This window comes from Strix uralensis, chromosome 19 (genome assembly GCF_047716275.1).
Source record: "Strix uralensis isolate ZFMK-TIS-50842 chromosome 19, bStrUra1, whole genome shotgun sequence".
Classification (NCBI taxonomy): domain Eukaryota; kingdom Metazoa; phylum Chordata; class Aves; order Strigiformes; family Strigidae; genus Strix; species Strix uralensis.
In genome coordinates, this window is record NC_133990.1 from 1,033,834 (window position 1) to 1,039,830 (window position 5,997).

Consider the following 5,997-nt stretch of genomic DNA (forward strand, 5'->3'; position numbering starts at 1 on the left):
CCTGCTAGCACCTTCTCTGTGCCTGGGAAGCAGAAGTGTTCACATTGCTTCGCAGAATCGCTTTTGTGCAGAAAACAGTAACACTTGTTCAGAACGAAAGAAAGCACAGAGCCCCAGATTTTATGTTGTCCTGGAGAGCTTGCAGAGCACTGGGGAAAGGCAGGCAGAGAATTCCCTGCTAGCACCTTCTCTGTGCCTGTTCACATTGCTTCGCATAATCGCTTTTGTGCAGAAAACAGTAACACTTGTTCAGACGAAAGAAAGCACAGAGCCCCAGATTTTATGTTGTCCTGGAGAGCTTGCAGAGCACTGGGGAAAGGCAGGCAGAGAATTCCCTGCTAGCACCTTCTCTGTGCCTGGGAAACAGAAGTGTTCACATTGCTTCGCAGAATCGCTTTTGTGCAGAAAACACTAACACTTGTTCAGAACAAAAGAAAGCACAGAGCCCCAGATTTTATGTTGTCCTGGAGAGCTTGCAGAGCACTGGGGAAAAGCAGGCAGAGAATTCCCTGCTAGCACCTTCTCTGTGCCTGGGAAGCAGAAGTGTTCACATTGCTTCGCAGAATCGCTTTTGTGCAGAAAACAGTAACACTTGTTCAGAACGAAAGAAAGCACAGAGCCCCAGATTTTATGTTGTCCTGGAGAGCTTGCAGAGCACTGGGGAAAGGCAGGCAGAGAATTCCCTGCTAGCACCTTCTCTGTGCCTGTTCACATTGCTTGGCAGAATCGCTTTTGTGCAGAAAACAGTAACACTTGTTCAGACGAAAGAAAGCACAGAGCCCCAGATTTTATGTTGTCCTGGAGAGCTTGCAGAGCACTGGGGAAAGGCAGGCAGAGAATTCCCTACTAGCACCTTCTCTGTGCCTGGGAAACAGAAGTGTTCACATTGCTTCGCAGAATCGCTTTTGTGCAGAAAACACTAACACTTGTTCAGAACAAAAGAAAGCACAGAGCCCCAGATTTTATGTTGTCCTGGAGAGCTTGCAGAGCACTGGGGAAAAGCAGGCAGAGAATTCCCTGCTAGCACCTTCTCTGTGCCTGGGAAACAGAAGTGTTCACATTGCTTCGCAGAATCGCTTTTGTGCAGAAAACATTAACAGTTGTTCAGATGAAAGAAAGCACAGAGCCCCAGATTTTATGTTGTCCTGGAGAGCTTGCAGAGCACTGGGGAAAGGCAGGCAGAGAATTCCCTGCTAGCACCTTCTCTGTGCCTGGGAAGCAGAAGTGTTCACATTGCTTGGCAGAATCGCTTTTGTGCAGAAAACACTAACACTTGTTCAGAACAAAAGAAAGCACAGAGCCCCAGATTTTATGTTGTCCTGGAGAGCTTGCAGAGCACTGGGGAAAAGCAGGCAGAGAATTCCCTGCTAGCACCTTCTCTGTGCCTGGGAAACAGAAGTGTTCACATTGCTTCGCAGAATCGCTTTTGTGCAGAAAACACTAACACTTGTTCAGAACGAAAGAAAGCACAGAGCCCCAGATTTTATGTTGTCCTGGAGAGCTTGCAGAGCACTGGGGAAAGGCAGGCAGAGAATTCCCTGCGAGCACCTTCTCTGTGCCTGTTCACATTGCTTCGCAGAATCGCTTTTGTGCAGAAAACACTAACACTTGTTCAGATGAAAGAAAGCACAGAGCCCCAGATTTTATGTTGTCCTGGAGAGCTTGCAGAGCACTGGGGAAAGGCAGGCAGAGAATTCCCTGCTAGCACCTTCTCTGTGCCTGGGAAACAGAAGTGTTCACATTGCTTCGCAGAATCGCTTTTGTGCAGAAAACAGTAACACATTTTCACAACGAAAGAAAGCACAGAGCCCCAGATTTTATGTTGTCCTGGAGAGCTTGCAGAGCACTGGGGAAAAGCAGGCAGAGAATTCCCTGCTAGCACCTTCTCTGTGCCTGGGAAACAGAAGTGTTCACATTGCTTCGCAGAATCGCTTTTGTGCAGAAAACACTAACACTTGTTCAGAACAAAAGAAAGCACAGAGCCCCAGATTTTATGTTGTCCTGGAGAGCTTGCAGAGCACTGGGGAAAAGCAGGCAGAGAATTCCCTGCTAGCACCTTCTCTGTGCCTGGGAAACAGAAGTGTTCACATTGCTTCGCAGAATCGCTTTTGTGCAGAAAACATTAACAGTTGTTCAGATGAAAGAAAGCACAGAGCCCCAGATTTTATGTTGTCCTGGAGAGCTTGCAGAGCACTGGGGAAAGGCAGGCAGAGAATTCCCTGCTAGCACCTTCTCTGTGCCTGGGAAGCAGAAGTGTTCACATTGCTTGGCAGAATCGCTTTTGTGCAGAAAACACTAACACTTGTTCAGAACAAAAGAAAGCACAGAGCCCCAGATTTTATGTTGTCCTGGAGAGCTTGCAGAGCACTGGGGAAAAGCAGGCAGAGAATTCCCTGCTAGCACCTTCTCTGTGCCTGGGAAACAGAAGTGTTCACATTGCTTCGCAGAATCGCTTTTGTGCAGAAAACACTAACACTTGTTCAGAACGAAAGAAAGCACAGAGCCCCAGATTTTATGTTGTCCTGGAGAGCTTGCAGAGCACTGGGGAAAGGCAGGCAGAGAATTCCCTGCTAGCACCTTCTCTGTGCCTGTTCACATTGCTTCGCAGAATCGCTTTTGTGCAGAAAACAGTAACACTTGTTCAGAACAAAAGAAAGCACAGAGCCCCAGATTTTATGTTGTCCTGGAGAGCTTGCAGAGCACTGGGGAAAAGCAGGCAGAGAATTCCCTGCTAGCACCTTCTCTGTGCCTGGGAAACAGAAGTGTTCACATTGCTTCGCAGAATCGCTTTTGTGCAGAAAACAGTAACACTTGTTCAGAACGAAAGAAAGCACAGAGCCCCAGATTTTATGTTGTCCTGGAGAGCTTGCAGAGCACTGGGGAAAGGCAGGCAGAGAATTCCCTGCTAGCACCTTCTCTGTGCCTGTTCACATTGCTTCGCATAATCGCTTTTGTGCAGAAAACACTAACACTTGTTCAGATGAAAGAAAGCACAGAGCCCCAGATTTTATGTTGTCCTGGAGAGCTTGCAGAGCACTGGGGAAAAGCAGGCAGAGAATTCCCTGCTAGCACCTTCTCTGTTCCTGGGAAACAGAAGTGTTCACATTGCTTCGCAGAATCGCTTTTGTGCAGAAAACAGTAACACTTGTTCAGAACGAAAGAAAGCACAGAGCCCCAGATTTTATGTTGTCCTGGAGAGCTTGCAGAGCACTGGGGAAAGGCAGGCAGAGAATTCCCTGCTAGCACCTTCTCTGTGCCTGTTCACATTGCTTCGCAGAATCGCTTTTGTGCAGAAAACAGTAACACTTGTTCAGAACGAAAGAAAGCACAGAGCCCCAGATTTTATGTTGTCCTGGAGAGCTTGCAGAGCACTGGGGAAAAGCAGGCAGAGAATTCCCTGCTAGCACCTTCTCTGTGCCTGGGAAGCAGAAGTGTTCCCATTGCTTCGCAGAATCGCTTTTGTGCAGAAAACATTAACAGTTGTTCAGACGAAAGAAAGCACAGAGCCCCAGATTTTATGTTGTCCTGGAGAGCTTGCAGAGCACTGGGGAAAGGCAGGCAGAGAATTCCCTGCTAGCACCTTCTCTGTGCCTGGGAAGCAGAAGTGTTCACATTGCTTGGCAGAATCGCTTTTGTGCAGAAAACACTAACACTTGTTCAGAACAAAAGAAAGCACAGAGCCCCAGATTTTATGTTGTTCTGGAGAGCTTGCAGAGCACTGGGGAAAAGCAGGCAGAGAATTCCCTGCTAGCACCTTCTCTGTGCCTGGGAAACAGAAGTGTTCACATTGCTTCGCAGAATCGCTTTTGTGCAGAAAACAGTAACACTTGTTCAGAACGAAAGAAAGCACAGAGCCCCAGATTTTATGTTGTCCTGGAGAGCTTGCAGAGCACTGGGGAAAGGCAGGCAGAGAATTCCCTGCTAGCACCTTCTCTGTGCCTGTTCACATTGCTTCGCAGAATCGCTTTTGTGCAGAAAACAGTAACACTTGTTCAGACGAAAGAAAGCACAGAGCCCCAGATTTTATGTTGTCCTGGAGAGCTTGCAGAGCACTGGGGAAAGGCAGGCAGAGAATTCCCTGCTAGCACCTTCTCTGTGCCTGGGAAGCAGAAGTCTTCACATTGCTTCGCAGAATCGCTTTTGTGCAGAAAACAGTAACACTTGTTCAGAACGAAAGAAAGCACAGAGCCCCAGATTTTATGTTGTCCTGGAGAGCTTGCAGAGCACTGGGGAAAAGCAGGCAGAGAATTCCCTGCTAGCACCTTCTCTGTTCCTGGGAAACAGAAGTGTTCACATTGCTTCGCAGAATCGCTTTTGTGCAGAAAACAGTAACACTTGTTCAGAACGAAAGAAAGCACAGAGCCCCAGATTTTATGTTGTCCTGGAGAGCTTGCAGAGCACTGGGGAAAGGCAGGCAGAGAATTCCCTGCTAGCACCTTCTCTGTGCCTGTTCACATTGCTTCGCAGAATCGCTTTTGTGCAGAAAACAGTAACACTTGTTCAGACGAAAGAAAGCACAGAGCCCCAGATTTTATGTTGTCCTGGAGAGCCTGCAGAGCACTGGGGAAAGGCAGGCAGAGAATTCCCTGCTAGCACCTTCTCTGTGCCTGGGAAACAGAAGTGTTCACATTGCTTCGCAGAATCGCTTTTGTGCAGAAAACACTAACACTTGTTCAGAACAAAAGAAAGCACAGAGCCCCAGATTTTATGTTGTCCTGGAGAGCTTGCAGAGCACTGGGGAAAAGCAGGCAGAGAATTCCCTGCTAGTACCTTCTCTGTGCCTGGGAAACAGAAGTGTTCACATTGCTTCGCAGAATCGCTTTTGTGCAGAAAACAGTAACACTTGTTCAGAACGAAAGAAAGCACAGAGCCCCAGATTTTATGTTGTCCTGGAGAGCTTGCAGAGCACTGGGGAAAAGCAGGCAGAGAATTCCCTGCTAGCACCTTCTCTGTGCCTTGGAAACAGAAGTGTTCACATTGCTTCGCAGAATCGCTTTTGTGCAGAAAACAGTAACACTTGTTCAGAACGAAAGAAAGCACAGAGCCCCAGATTTTATGTTGTCCTGGAGAGCTTGCAGAGCACTGGGGAAAAGCAGGCAGAGAATTCCCTGCTAGCACCTTCTCTGTTCCTGGGAAACAGAAGTGTTCACATTGCTTCGCAGAATCGCTTTTGTGCAGAAAACAGTAACACTTGTTCAGAACGAAAGAAAGCACAGAGCCCCAGATTTGCTGTTGTGCTGGAGATCTTGCAGAGCACTGGGGAAAGGCAGGCAGAGAATTCCCTGCTAGCACCTTCTCTGTGCCTGTTCACATTGCTTCGCAGAATCGCTTTTGTGCAGAAAACAGTAACACTTGTTCAGACGAAAGAAAGCACAGAGCCGCAGATTTTATGTTGTCCTGGAGAGCTTGCAGAGCACTGGGGAAAGGCAGGCAGAGAATTCCCTGCTAGCACCTTCTCTGTGCCTGGGAAGCAGAAGTCTTCACATTGCTTCGCAGAATCGCTTTTGTGCAGAAAACAATAACACTTGTTCAGAATGAAAGAAAGCACAGAGCCCCAGATTCTATGTTGTCCTGGAGAGCTTGCAGAGCACTGGGGAAAAGCAGGCAGAGAATTCCCTGCTAGCACCTTCTCTGTGCCTGGGAAACAGAAGTGTTCACATTGCTTCGCAGAATCGCTTTTGTGCAGAAAACAGTAACACTTGTTCAGAACGAAAGAAAGCACAGAGCCCCAGATTTTATGTTGTCCTGGAGAGCTTGCAGAGCACTGGGGAAAAGCAGGCAGAGAATTCCCTGCTAGCACCTTCTCTGTGCCTGGGAAGCACAAGTGTTCACATTGCTTCGCAGAATCGCTTTTGTGCAGAAAACAGTAACACTTGTTCAGAACGAAAGAAAGCACAGAGCCCCAGATTTTATGTTGTCCTGGAGAGCTTGCAGAGCACTGGGGAAAGGCAGGCAGAGAATTCCCTGCTAGCACCTTCTCTGTGCCTGTTCACATTG